Source organism: Phyllostomus discolor, chromosome 10 (assembly GCF_004126475.2).
Source record: "Phyllostomus discolor isolate MPI-MPIP mPhyDis1 chromosome 10, mPhyDis1.pri.v3, whole genome shotgun sequence".
NCBI lineage: Eukaryota > Metazoa > Chordata > Mammalia > Chiroptera > Phyllostomidae > Phyllostomus > Phyllostomus discolor.
Window position 1 is genome coordinate 48,684,941 of NC_040912.2, and position 15,165 is coordinate 48,700,105.

The following is a 15,165-nucleotide window of genomic DNA, read 5'->3' on the forward strand; positions in this document are numbered from 1 at the left end:
GGCAGTTGGGGAACGAGGATGGAATAACACAAAAAGCTTCAGAGAGGGCAAGGAGTTATAATAACAGCAGTGAGCAACAGGATAAGACAAAGGAGATGCTCAAGAGTTCCCGAACTGCTCCTGTTGTGGGACACATTCCGCTTGGGCTCCCAAGGAGAGTGATGTGGTGAGGGACACAGTGGTTATGGCAGGATTGGGAGGGTCTCCTATGACCTTGTTGTCTTCTTCCTGGATCCTAGTTAGCTGCAAATGGGTGGTATTAGGACCTCAGGTCAATTCTGAGGCAGGTCAGTCTCTGGAGAAGCAATGGATTCAGGCTGGGAGGTCTTTAGCCTGGAGGAATGTATCCATTGAGAAAGTCCTTGAAGTTTGCCAGCAGAGGGTGTGGTGAGAATGACCTGGTAGGGTCCTTCCCAGTGATGGGCTAGGAAGTTGAGTGTTAAGGGCTAGGAAGACGGGCTGAGGGTGTCTTTAGCAGGACCCAGTCCTCTAGTTCTAGGGGGATGGGAGCTAGGGTGCCTTCTACTGGTTTAGGGAGAACTTTGTTGGCGTGTTCCCACAGGAGCTGCCTGGTTAAGGCAAGAGTGGGGAGGTAGTCTCCAAGCAGGGGTGGGAATTTGGAAAGTTAACAAGCAGAAAGGTCCTGCTGTACACTCAAAGGGACTAAGGAAGGTGGGTGCCCATAGAGTGGCTTGGATTCTGGTGAGTGCTTGGGGAAGAGAGGAAATCTAGTCCATCCGCAGTTCTAGAGACAGTTTAGTTAGTTGTGTTTTTAGGATGAAATTGGGCTTTTCTGCTTTACCCAAAGATTGGGATGGTATGGAATGAGAAGCTTTCATGGGATGTTTAGTGTGGTAGCTACTTCTTGTGTGATTTGAGATATAAAGGCAGGGCCATTATCAGATTGCATGGAGGTAGGGACCCCAAAGTGGGAAACAATGTGATCCAGTAGGATGTGGGTTACGTCAGCTGCCTTTTCTGAGGTGGTAGGAAAGAATTCTACCCACTCCAAGAAGGTGTCTACTAGAGTTAGGAGGTATTTGTGTTTTTTAATGAGAGGTATATGAGTAATGTCAATTTGCAGTGTTGTCCGGGAATCTGTCCCCTAGCTTGGTGGGTGGGGAATGAGGGTGGAGGTCTAATCCCTTCCTGGGGGAATTCCTGGCTACAAATGTTGCACTGCTGAGTGACGCTCTACAGTGTGGAGGCCAGGTGAGGGCAGATGATCAAAGGGGTGAGAAATTTTAATAGCGGCCTAAATCCTACATGTAGGGCCTCATGGAACTGTTTAAGGATTTGTTCCTTCTGTTTGTTGGGGAGTATTAGCCATCCTCCAGATGTGAGCCAGTCCCCTTCCCATACCACCTTCTCTTGGGTTAGTGACTGTATTTCTTCAGTTGTGTATTGAGGAATAATAGAGGGAATGGCTAAGAGATGACACTCCAGGTTCTCTATGGCCGCAGATTTTTTGGCCTGTCAGGCAGCTTTTTCATTTCCTGGTGTGATGTTGGAAGATGTGCCTTGATGGCCTCAGCAGTGGATTACTACCATTTGGGAGACCTCTTATGCCTTTTGTAAGAGTTTGGAGATCAGGTCAGCATTCGTGATGGGGGATACCTTGGTCATGAGAAACCTCTCCTTCTGCCCAAATTGCTGCATGGGAGTATAGGATGTGGTAGGCATAGCAGGAGTCAGTGTAAGTATTGATTCATTTGTTTTGTGCAAGTGCTGGGGCTTGGATTAATGCCTTAAGTTTAGCCCTTTGGGATGGGATTCCAGGAGGGAGAGGACTGGATTCTATGACCTAGGTGTGAGAGACTATTGTGTATCCTGCTTTTCTTTTCTCACTAGTGACAAAGGAGCTGCCATCAATGAACCAGGTGTCATCTGGGCTGGAAAGGGTGTTTCAGAGATGTGGGGCAAGGGAGAAAAGAGATTAAATACAATTTCAGAGCATGAGTGGGGATTGTGTTGAGGGTCAGGCAAGGGAAGGAGAGTTGCTGGGTTGATTGTGGTACACCTTGCAACTGTTATATGAGGAGCTTGTAGTAGAATAAGGAAAGTTTGCTGGAGTTGGGTGGGGTGGAGGAATTTTTCTGACTAATTGGATATTAGATCAGAAATAGCATGAGGCCTGGCTGGTGTGGCTTAGTGGATTGAGTGCTGGCCTGCAAACCAAAGGGTCTACAGTTCGATTCCCAGTCAGGACACAGATCTGGGCTGCAGACCAAGTCCCCAGCAGGGGGCACCTGAGAGGCAACCATACTTTTTTTTTCTTTCAATGAACTTTTTGTTGGACTTCTGCCCTGCCAAGGATGCCCTACTCCTGCTTCCTTTAATGCCTCAAAACTTTGGAGTCATTGATCTCAAACACCATTCTGTCATCCACAATCCTGTGAGTTATGGTCTTTTGAATGGTTTGGAAAAAGGGGCTCTTGTCCAGGGCATGGACAAGATTGAAGTCCTCCCCTTCTTCCAGTAGGTTATGGTAGGTGCCAGTCTCAGCCTCCAGCTTTATACTCCTGAACCTGGCACTGCCCCTCTGCCCGGGTCTGGGCCAGCTCTGACTCCAGATGCAGCAGGATCCCATTGAATTGTTCCATCTGCATGGCATAGAGTGCCTCCCCTTCCCTTAGGCTGTTCTCCAAACTTCCCTCATTCCTCATTGAGCCCAGGTCGATCTCCATGACTGGACCCTATGTCTCAGCTCCATGAGTGTTGTCTCAGCAGCGCCTATCTCAGTGGTCTTTGAGGTGACCACTGTGGGGCTCTCTTCAATCTGATGGGACCAGTACTTGTCTAGCTCCTCTCAGTTTTTCTGAGCCAGCTCATTATACTGGGACCAGATGTCTGCCATGATTTTGCCAAGGTCCTGAGACTTGGGGGTATCCAATTCCACAGTCAACCCAGAATTGCCAATCTGGTTTTGTAGACCATTTACTTCCTCCTTGTGGTTCTTCATGAAGAGCAGCTCCTCTTTGAGAGCCTCAATCTCTGATTCCAGAGGCAGCTGAGTGATATTGGTGTCATCAGTGACCTTTCAGAGGGCACAGTCTGGCGCATGGCCAGCTCTATCTCATACTTGACGCTGAAGTCATCAGCAGCAAGATGGGTGTTGTCACTCTGCAGAATGATATGGGCATTGTCCACAGAATTTGCAAAGATTTGAGCCCTCAGGTCCTGGAAGGTCTTGAAATAATGCCCCCAGTCTCTGATCTGGGGTTCCTTCTTCTCTAAGTGTTCCCAGATTTTGATCTCAAGTCTCCTGTTATCAGCCTCCAGGCTTCTCACCCTCTCCAGGTAGGAGGCCAGGTGCTCATTCAGGCATTGCACAGCCTCCTTCTTGTTCTAGATGCCCCCTATGCCCACCGGACCCCTGGCCATCCCTGGAGCCAGGCCCCTGGATCCCCAGTTGCCCCACACACTGGTGAAGTAGGGTGTAGATATCCAGGAGCCCAAGCGCTTGGTGCCTGCATAGATACTGGCTGTGCTGCTCACTGGCCAGACCCTGTAGCTGGGCAACTGCACAGAGCCCAGGCTCCAGTAGCTTGTCAAGAAGCTGGAGCATATGCTGAAGCTCATGTTGTTCAGGGAGACAGGTGAGAAGCTGAGACTCAGGTTGAAGCTGCTGAGAGGCAACCATACCTTGATGTGTCTCTCCTCTCTTTCTCTCTCCCTTCCCCTCTCTCTAAAAATAAATAAATAAATAACTTTTCAAAAAAAGAGAAAGAAATAGCATGAGGATAAAATACAGTTATTTGTTGAGAGTATGTCAGCTTTTGTGCCTTGAGGGCAAGGACGACTGCTGTGGCTAATGCTCTGAGGCAAGTAGGCCAAGCTCAGGCTGTGGGATCTAGTAGTTTGGATAAATAGGCTATAATTTTTAGGTCTGGGCCTGACTTCTGTTCTGTGACACACAGCAGTGCCCTGTCTTTCATCTGAGTATAGAATGAAGTGTTTATTGAGGTCCAGGAGGGCCAGAGCAGGGGCTTTGGTGAAGGCCTCCTTTAGCTCCTGAAAGCAGGGTCATTCAATGGGCTTCCCAGGCAATAGCGGTTCCTATAAGGGTCCTTTTATTATTTCCTATAATGGCATGGCTAGAATACCGAAGCTTGGAATCCAATTCCCAAAGTACCCAGCCAGACCTGGAAATAAGAGAAGACCTTGTTTAGTAGTAGGGATGGGCATTGAGGCTATTAGTGTTCAGCTACCTGGTGCCATTCTCTTCTCAGTGGGTGTTAAGGTGAAATCTAGGTAGGTGACTGATGTTTGTCATATTTGAGCCTTTTGGGACAAGACTCGATATCCTAGTTGTCCTAAATAATTTAGAAGTTTGGCAGTGCTTTGTTGAGAGTCTGGAAAGGATGGGCTGTATAGTAGGTCATCTATATATTGAAGGAGAGTAGATGGGGAGAGATCAGTGTTGCACAGGTCACAGGCCAGTGCCTGTCCAAACAGGTGGGGGCTGTCACAGAACCCTTGGGGAAGAATAGTCCAGGTTAACTGTTGGGAATGATGTGTGTCTGGGTCTGTCCAGGTGAAGACAAATAGGTCTGGGAGTCAGGGTGTAAGGGGATGGTAAAGAAGATGTCCATAATGTCTAAGACAGAGTAGTTGGTGATAGTGGGTGTTATGAGGGAGAGTATAGTATAGAGAGTTAGGACTATTGGATGTATAGGAATTACAACCTGGTTAATGATTTGTGTGTTTTGGACTAAGTGATAAGTTGCATTAGGTTTTTTGGGGTTTTTTTTACCAGTAAAACTGGGGCATTATATGGGGAATTAGTCAGTCATAGAAGTCCTACCTGCAGGAGATGAGTAATTGCAGGTTTAATTCCTTGCAATGTTTCAAGGGGTATTGGGTATTGGGACTTGGCCAGTGTTGGGTCAGATCCCTGACAGTATAGTGACTGGTTCATGGTGGCTGGCAATAACTGAGGTTTCAGTATTCCATACCTCTGGATTAACAGAGTGGGGTGGGGGGAGGGAAGGAGGAGGAGTGGGCTAGGGGTTCATTGTTGGAGAGAGAAGAAAAATACCCTGTGAGTTTTGAGGAGAAGGAATGAGTGGTTGGACCTTAAGCTTGGCAAGAATGTCTCTTCCAAGAATTGGTGTAGGGCAGCAAGAGAGAACAAGGAATGAGTGAGGAAATAAGTGGTCCTCTGGTGAACAGGGTAGGAGAGGGATAGCTAATGGTTGTGAGACTATGCCATGGACTCCTGCTATTGAGACTGAGGAATTGACTCTTGGCCCAGAGTAGTCAGGGAGAGCAGGGTAAGTGGCCCCATGTCAATGAGAAAAGAGATTGGCTTATTTGTTACTGATAGAGTTACCCCAATTTCTGTCCTGTTGATTATTGTGAGGCCATGTGTGGTTCCAGGACACTGTAAGTCTTCTGCCACTAACCCCAGAAGGTCATGGAGTTCAAAACCAAGGATCTGACTTGAGTAGGTAATTAATACTCCCTTGCCTTGAGAGGTACGGGGACAGTCGGACTTCCAATGGCCCTCTAGTTTGTACAGAGGGCATGGCCCCAGGGATCTCAGGAGTTTGAACATTGTTTGGCCCAATGCCCAGGTTTCCCACACTTGAAACAGGTCTCCAGAAGGGTTTTTCCCTTTTGTCTGGGGAAATCTTGGGTCTCTTTTAATGTTGAGGCAAGTAGCTGGTAGGCCTGGTTGCAGGACTTGGCCTTAGCTTCCTCCCTTTGTCTCTCCTGCTGGGCCTTTACCTCATCTCTGTTGTTGAAAACCCTAATGCCTACATTGATTATCTCATTTTGGCTTGTTTGAGGGCCTGCCTCTAATTTTTGGAGCTTTTGGCATATGTCTGAAGCTGATTGGGAGACAAAATGCATATGGAGGAATAGGGTGCCCTCCCTGGCATCTGGGTTCAGATTAATAAAACATTGGAGGGCTTCCCACAGTCTAGCAAGAAAGGCAGCGGGATTCTCATCTGCCTCCTGGGAGATCTCTTTTAGTGTATCACAGTTGACTGCCTTGTGTGTGGCAGCCTGCAGTCCTGCCATGAGGCAAGTTAACATGTGGTTATGGGACTGCCAACTCAGTTTCCCATCTCAGTAGTCCCCATTAGAGATTTCATGGGGAACAGCAGTAGCTCCTACAAGGCCATTGGTGGGGTCTTGCCAGTTTAGGGTGTCAGCATGAGCCTGGGCCACCACAGAAAAGTGGGGAGTACGACATAAAGGTCTTGCCAAGTGAGATCTCAGAAGATAGTCAGATACTGAAATTCTTTGAGAAAATGAGTGGGATCAGAGGAAAAGTATCCTAGGCATTGTTCAATTTGGGAGAGATTGGAGAGGGAGAAGGAGACATAGACTTGGATGGGCCCTTCTGGTCCTGCCACCTCCCAGAGGGGTAAGGCAGGCTGAGGCCTGCAGGACCTGGTCTGTGAGGGGAGGGAGGTGAGGGATCTGAGGTGGAATCAGGAGAGGTAGGTGATTCATAGTCTGCAGTCCCAGCCCTGGCTAGGCCAGAGGGAGAAGGAGGGGATGCATAGAGAGGGGGAAAAGAGTCTTCAGAGAGACTGAAAGATGTTTCTGCCAGGACACTGGGTATAGGCAGGTTCTGCTAGGGAAGGCAGGAGCAAAGGAAAAGGATTTGGTAGGTGGAACAGGTCTGACATAGAGAGGGGTGCCTGAGCAGCTCAAAGAAGGCCTGGACATATGGGACCACACTCCACATGCTGAGATGTCAACAGAAATTGTCTTGGTCTGTGAGGATTCGAGGGTCAAGTGTCCCATTTTCTGACCAGACAGACCCATTACCCAGGTTATAATGAGGCCAGACAGTGTTACAGAAGAAAATAAGTCTCTTGGGTTTTTAAGTCCATTTCTAGGCCCAGGTCTTTTAGATTTCTGAGCAGACTCCCCAAGGGGGTGTTGCAGGGAAGCAGGAGTTGCTCCACCCCCCACCTTATGAGGAATAAGATTGAGAGGGGACAAGGAAAAGAGCAAGCCCAGTCTCCCTACCCTAGGACAAATGGGGAGGTGTCCCACCCTCAAGTGTCTTAGGTTCATGACAGGAAAAGAGAGGAGAGGAGGGAGGTGTCACATCATCCTTCTCACTTCTGAGAGTCCAGGACCCGTCAGGCAGCAACTCTCACCCAGCACTGGGATTTTCGAGACATTTTCCAGGACAATAGTAGAACAGAGGAGAGTGCCAAGATGAGGCAGAGGGATATACCCCTTATTCTAGTTTATTTTGCTGGTGTGGATGTGAAGGTCAGGCAAGTGGGCTTCCCTGATCACTGTCCTCCTAGGTTTCAGCACCAAAATGTTAGAAATGCATGAGAGACAGAGATGGGAGAAGCCAGATGATCTGATCCAAGTGACCTTATGTGATGCTATGCTTACAGGTGGGCTGAGTCTGGATAGACTACACCCCTGGAGAGAGGCAAGAATGGGGTTTTTAAAAGAAAAAGCATGGGGTTGCAGCAGGGTGGTGGGGGACAGCATGGGGAAGAAGGGAGGGGTTAGTCTTTTGTTCTTCCGGGCTGTTGCCTCAGGGTTTCAGGATGTGAGTCAGGACAGTGGGTTAGGTAAAGGGCTGGGCTGTTCCCAGGTACAGGAAGGTCAGTCTGACCAGGGCCATTGTACCTGGTGTCAGATGTCTGTTGTACGGGGTGGGAGTTTAAGCTTCAGATTACCAAGTGAGTTGGGATAACTGAGTCATGAGCTGTCCAGCAGATCAGAAGCCTGTCCTAAGTCATGATCAGACTGATGGGTCAGGAAACTGGCCTGACACTTTTAGACAGCCCATGGACTCCATCTAGCCTGCAAAGGCATTTAGTTTGACTGTTTTTATAAAAGTTATAGCAGGCAAAATAATGGCCACCCAAAGATGTCCACAACCTAATCCCCAGAATCTGTAATGTAATACCTTACAAGGCAAAGAGGGTTTTGTAGATGTTATTAATTTTTTTAAAATAGCAAGAATATTCTGGATTATTTGGGTGGGCCCAATGCAATCATAATGATCCTTAGAAAATGGGAGAGAAGGTGGAAAAGTCAAACCAGAGGTTTCAACTTTTGAACCAGGCATTATAAGAGACTTGACTGGCAGTTGCTGGCTCTGAAGGTAGAGGAAGGAGGCCACGAACCAAGGAATGCAGGTGCCTTCTAGAAGCTGAAAACAAATTCTTTCCTAAAGCCCCCAGAAAGAACAAAACACTGCCAACACCTTGATTTTAGCCCTGTGAGGCCCATTTCAGACTTCTGACCTTCAGCAGTATAAACTAATAAATTTGTGTTTTTTTAAGCCACTAAATTTGTAGTAATTCTACAAATTTCTACAGCAACAAAATTCTACAGCAACAACAGGAGACTAATATGGGAGGTAGATCTGAATGCCTAGTCAGAGCATGGCACTTCCCACGTCAGACCTACTACTTGTGATTGTTCACCATTAGGCATGCTTTGTTCATTTCTACTACATTTGTGACCTCTGGTTAAGCCATAATCATCATTCAAGTTACTAATTGGATACCATGAACATAGGGCTGAGTATCAGAGGAAGATTGTGGCCCTTAACTCTCCCAAGAACCAGTGATAAGACTGTGGGCCTGTTGGTTGACCTCATTTGATCTCCCTTTCCCTGTTTGTAAAATCAATGGGTAATACTAGACTGCCTTCAAGGACTCCTACTTGAGAGAATAATGGTTAAATGGCTGATCAGTAATGGTTTCCTACCCTATTACTATCATATAATTTGGGTTTCCATGCTTCAGTGGCTATTGCTGCCCTGCTGATTGGGATAAAAGTAGTTCCCAGCATCCTCTCTCACCATACTGGCTTACAGCAGTCAACAAACATTGAAATGCCTGCCTCAGGCAAGACATGCATCGCCTGGGAAAAATTAGGACTTAGACCTTGGTTCCTGAACTTGCTCCAGAGAAGCAGTGATACAAAAAACCTATGTGATTAGATCTAGATTCTCAGCAGCACAGACACATAATGTCAATATATGTTAAAGGCGACTGATAAGTGACCAAAGTATCATTCTAACAAATTCTGTTTTTACTTCTATAAACAAGGAATGGAAATTCTTTTTATTTTTTAATTCTTTTAAATTTTCTTATCTTTATTGTATTTTTTTCCATTACCACTTAGTCCCCTTATACACTGCTCTCTGCAGCCATCACCACCACACTGTTGTCCATGCCCATGAGACCTTTTTCCTTTTTGATCTATCCCTCCAGCCCTAATCTTACCTTCCCCTGCTAGCTGTCAGCTTGCTCTCTATCTATGAGTCTGTCCCCATTTTCCTTGTTAGTTCAGCTTGTTTATTAGATTCCACTATGAGTGAAATCATGATATTTGTCTTTTTCTGATTGGTTTCTTTCACTTAGCACTGGGCATGATCTCCAGGTCCATCTATACTGTCGAAAAGGGTAAAATTTTCTTCTTTTTTTATAGCCAAGTAGTATTCCATTGTGTAAATGCCCCATAGTTGTTTTATCCACTCATCTACTGATGGACACTTGGGTTGCTCCCATATCTTATAGAATGTGAATAAAGCTGCAATGAACATAGGGGTGTTTATGTTCTTTCAAATTAGCATTTTGTGTTTCTTAAGATATATTCCCAGAAGTGGGATTGCTGGGTCAAAAGGCAGATCCATTTTTAATTTTTTTGAGGCATCTCCAGCCTGCTTTCCACAGTGGCTGCATCAATCCACATTCCCACCAACAGTGCAAAAGAGTTCCTCTTTCTCCACATCCTTGCCAGCACTTGCTGTTTGTTGATTTATTGATATTATTTATTCTGACAGGAGATGGTATCTCATTGTAGTTTGAATTTGCATTTCTCTGATGATTAGTGAGGTGAGTGACTTTTCATATGTGTATTGGTCATTGGTGTGTCCTCCTTTCAGACACTGAAAAGCATCTATTCAAGTCTTTTGCCAATTTTTTAATTGGGCTGTTTCTTTTTTCATTGTTGAGTTTTATAAGTATTTAATAAATTTGGACATTAACCCCTTATCTGAAGTATTGGCAAATATGTTCTCCCATTTGGTGGATTGTCTTTTGTTTTGTTGACAATTTCCTTTGCTGTGTAAAAAGTTTTAGTTTGATGTAGTTTATTTTTTCTTTTGTTTCTATTGCCTGGGGAGATACATCCGATACAATATTGTTTACAACAATGTCTAAGATTTTGCTGGCTATGTTTTATTCTAGGAATTTCATGGTTTCAGATCTAACATTTAAGTATTTTATTCATTTCAAATTTATTCTTGTGTGTGGCATAAGAAGGTCATCTAGTTCCATTTTCTGCATGTATCTAATTTTCCCAAAACTATTTATTGAATAAACTATCTTTAGCCCATTGTGTGAGCTTCCTTCCTCTGTCAAATATTGATTATAAAGGTATGGGTTTATTTCTGGGCTCTCTATTCTGTTCCATTGATCTATGTGTCTGTTTTTATGCCAGCATCATGCTGTTTTGATTACTATGGCCTTATAGTATAGTTTGATATTAGGTAGCATGATTCCTCTGGTTTTGTTCTTTCTCAGGATTGCTGTTGCTCTGTGGAGACTTTTGTGGTTCTATATAAAGTTTTGAAATATTTGTTCTAGTTCTGTGAAATATGTCTTTGGAATCTTGATAGAAATTGTATTGCATCTATAGATTACTTTGTGTAGTATGGGCATTTTAATGATGTTAATTCTTCCTATCCACAAACACACTATGTGCTTCTACTTATTTGCATCTTCTTCAATTTCTTTCTTCAGTGTCTTATAATTTTCTGAGTACAGGTCTCTTCCCTCCTTGGTTAGGTTTATTCCTAGGTATTTTATTCTTTTTGAAGCAATTGTGAATGGGATTATTTTCTTAATTTCCCTTTCTTTTGGTTCATTATTGACATATAAAAATGCATCTGATTTCTGAATATTAATTTGTGTCCTGCTACTTTGCTGAATTCATCAATTCTGGTAGTTTCTTCATGGAATATTTTGGGTTCTCTATGTACAGTATCATGTCATTTGGAAATAAAGACAGTTTTACTACTTCTTTTCCAATTTGGATGCCTTTTATTTCTTCTTGTCTGATTGCTGTAGCTAGACCATCAAGTACTATGTTGAATAAGAGAGGTGAAAGCAGACAATCCCTGTCTTGATCCCAATCTTCAGGGGAACTCTTGTAGTTTTTGCCTGTTGAGTATGATGCTGGCAGTGGGTTTGTCAAAAATGGCCTTTATAATGTTGAGGTGTGTTCTCTCTAATCCCACTTTGATGAGAGTTTTTATCATAAATGTCAAGATGGGTGGGGTACGACAAAACAGCAGCTGGACTACAATCAAAATGGCGGCTGGACTACAATAAAAATGGTTGCTGAACTATAACCTGGAAGAGATGGTTGATGTCAAACCAGGGCCTGAGGGGAACCACCAATATGTTGCCACTTTGTTCACAAGGGACCAATCCCCAGGTCCCACAGAGAGCCAACCCAAAATAAAACCCCACCATTTTCCTGGCTCAGCGCGGCTTTTTTTGGCCCTCTGCTGTGTGGACAGGGTGAAGGGGGGGACGTCGCCTGGGCACGCAAACCCCAAATAAAGCTCTATACTGCCTAATTTTATGGCTGATTATCATTTATTTCCTCAGAGGAGCCTAAGAAAACCTTTCAATAAATGGGTGCTGGATTTTTTCTGTATCTATTGTTATGATCATGTGACTTTTATCTTTCTTTTTTTTTTAATGTGGTGAATCACATTTATTGATTTGTGAATGTTGTACCAACCTTGCATTCCTGGAATAAATCCCACTTGATCAAGGTGTATGATCTTTTTGATACATTGCTGTATTTCGTTTGCTAATATTTTGTTTGAGGATTTTAGCATCTATGTTCATCAAGGATATTGGCCTATGATTTTCTTTCTTTGTAGTGTCTATCTGGTTTTTGAATTAGGCTAATGGTGGCCTCATAAAATGAATTTGGAAGCCTTCCCTCCTCTTGAATTTTATGAAAGAGTTTGAGGAGAGGTGTTAGTTCCCAGAACATTTGGTAAAATTTACCTGTGAAGCCATCGGTCGAGGGGTTTTGTTTCTTGGGATTTTTTTATTAATGTTTCAATATCACTAAGTGTAATCTGTCTATTCAAATTCCCTGATTCTTCCTGATTTAGCTGTGAAAGATTGTATGTCTAGGAATTTATCCTTTTTGTCCAGGTTGTCCAGTCTGTTGGCATATAGTTCTTCATAATATTTTATTATAATCCTCTGTATTTCTTTGGTGTCAGTTTTTATTTCTCTTCTTTCATTTCTGATTTTATTTAATTTTTTATATTCAACTTGATGTTATCTAAAATGTTTCTTAAGCTCTCATTTTTTTTAATCTTTTTTTCTTTTTGCTGCTCTCCCTGCATGTTTTTTCTACTTTGTCTCCCAAATCACTGATTCTATCCTCTGCTTCATCTAACCTACTGTTTATTCTTTCTAGTGTATTATTTACTTTATATTTCTTCAGTGTATTATTTATTTTAGATATTGCATTCTTTGGTTCTGACAGGTCCTTTTTATGGTTTCTATGTCTGTTTTTCATGCTGTGTATATCCTTATGATAATTATTCTAAACTCTCTGATAAATTGCATGCCTCCATTTCATCTGGTTCTTCTTCTGGAGAATTCTCTTGTTCTTTCATTTGGGATCTCTTTCTTTGTCTTCCCATTTTGGCTGCTTCTTTGTGTTTTCTGCATTGGGTGTTAAACTAATCAGTTTTTAAAGTGCTCTGCTGTTAAACTAATCAAACTATAATCAGCAGCTCACCTTCAGCTCCCCGGGGTGGGGGCAGAGTAACTTCTCTGGGTGGGCTCTTGGCTCCCCTCAGGCTGATGCCACTTGGAGAGGAGTGCTTTGCCTGAGAAAGACGGCTTCTGAAGAATGAGGTATGATTTCAGCACAGGGATCCTGGCAGCTGTTCCTTCAGGTCTCTCCCTAGAGCCACCAACTTTAGACTCTCCTCAAGCATATCTAGTCCACTCTGCCCTCCCTCTGCTGGAGCATAGAGAGAGCAGTTGCAAATGAAATTTTGTGCATTAACCCTTTAAGAGTCTTTTTTGTCTCCAGCCATCTCTCCCTGGCAGACAGAAACCCTGCTGCTTTTCACAGCTATGTTATTTGGGTTCCTTTCTGGCTCTGGTGCTGGAGCCCAGCTTGGGTTTTAGGCCCCACACCTCTCAGGGGAGCCCCCAGTGCTGAAATATCCCTTAAGAACTTCAGCTACTGCTTGTGGGAGCCCAGCCAACCCTCTCGTGCCTCCCATGAACTCCCTACCAGTGTCATTGTGGTAAAGTGGCTTCTTCTGTCTGTCCTTGATCATAAGGTTTTTCTCTAGCTGATGTTCTTTGGTTATTCAGGATGATTTCTCTACAATTTAGTTGTAATTCCAGATTGGTCCTGGGAGGAGTTTAGAGTAGCTACCCAATCATTCCTGCACCATCTTGGATCTGCTGGAAATTTTTTTATTGTCTGCCCCTCTTCTTTTCAATCTCCTCTATTCTCTGACACATCCCAAGGTGTGGATATTAATCCTTTCCATATCATTTATGCTTTTCCTTTGTCCTAGTAGAAAAGAAATAGCAGTATGTATTTAAAAATGAGCAATGTTTTAAATTTTTTCTCCACTAGACTTAGAACAGGAAAGAATTTGAGAGAAAAAAGAAGATAACTCAATAGATGTTGGAAAAGGTAGGTAAGAATGTTCGCAAACTCAGTTCAAGGCATCAACTTGACATTTTCCCACACTGAGGGAAATTTTATTTTAGGGAGAGTTAAGTGGGTTGGTCAACTCTGCTGGGGGTGAGGCTTGATTGTCTTCCTAAATAATAGTCTTGCCTGATAAAGAAGTTTTTTAAGTGGCCTTGATTTTTCAATTTGTAAAGTTGTATCTTATAAAAAAAGAAAAAATATCCCTTTACTATCATGAAAAATTTCCCAGGCAGTAAAGTTATTTAGGTTCTACCTTAATAAACATCATCCCTTCAGGACGTGGCTCTTCAGCCAACATCAGAGTCATCAGATCTCCTGCTCAGGGGAGATTGTGAAGAAATGTGAATTGCAAGTTCCTAGAGATATAACTCACAACTTCAAAAGAAAGGACAATCTAATCTTATCTTGTGACGCTACATATTTAAATACTGAGAAGGAAGTCTCCAGAGAGAAAATATAAAGGAAAAAACAGGAGTTAAGAGTTCCTTCTCTTACCTCCATTCTGGGATACTACAAAGTGTCAACCTATCTGGAGTGGGAGTGTCCAGATAGCCACTGAAACATCCACTGTCCAGGTCCACATGGGACCATGTTCTGGTGAGTCTCTGCTGCTTGTATTCCATACTTCAGACACAAAACGTTTTGATCAGGCTGTCCATGGCCTATCAGCCTAGATGCACCAAGCTCCACTTCTCTGGGGTCCTGCTTTCCCCCCAGATATTCCCCACAACCTCATATCTGCTGTGTCTAAAACCACAGTTCTCTCTCCTCTCCCTTGTAACTCTGGAGGATGGAATTTTTCCAGTGTGACAGTGAAGCTCCAAATTACCTTGGTTCCTTCAAGATATTCTGCCTTTGTCAGTAAATCCTGTTCTCCCTCTTAACTCTTTCAAGACACCTAGGAATAAGACTTTTGGAAAACAAAACCTAGAAAGAATTATAGATCACTTCTGCTTTCCAGCCCACCTTATTCCTCTTGGTGCAAGGGACATGGAATAGAATGTCAGCTTGAATGAATATAGAAGAAACTATATGGAGGAAAGAAATTAATACTTCAAAATATTACCTAGTCACATTAGGTACTGTTTAATGGTACTCCAGAAAAGGTTGCTTCTCTTGCCTTTTGAAAGGGGAGTGTGCTGTGGACACACCTCAGTACTTCTCATCCTTATCCCAACACCAAGAATACAAAATAAAATCTCAAAAAATGTTTGTTCCTTCTTATCTTCTCTGGGGAATTCAACCCAAATGTTAGTTTTTTGCTCAAAGAGCTAAATTCCTTCTTTCAGAGCCCCTCCTCATCTCCATTGGTCAAGCTAAAAAATTCTACACAGTGTCAAAAATTCACTTTCATTGCTCTGAAATACAAATATCTGCTCATCATGTTTAATTTTTCTATTTTAATGTTTTTAATTAACCCAATATATTAAAATC

General features: G+C 43.4%; 1 pseudogene; it reads right to left on the reverse strand.

Annotated features, from left to right (window-relative positions):
• Window positions 1-2,662: 2,662 nt before the first annotated feature.
• Window positions 2,663-4,921, reverse strand: LOC114507997 (annotated as a pseudogene).
• Window positions 4,922-15,165: the final 10,244 nt, after the last annotated feature.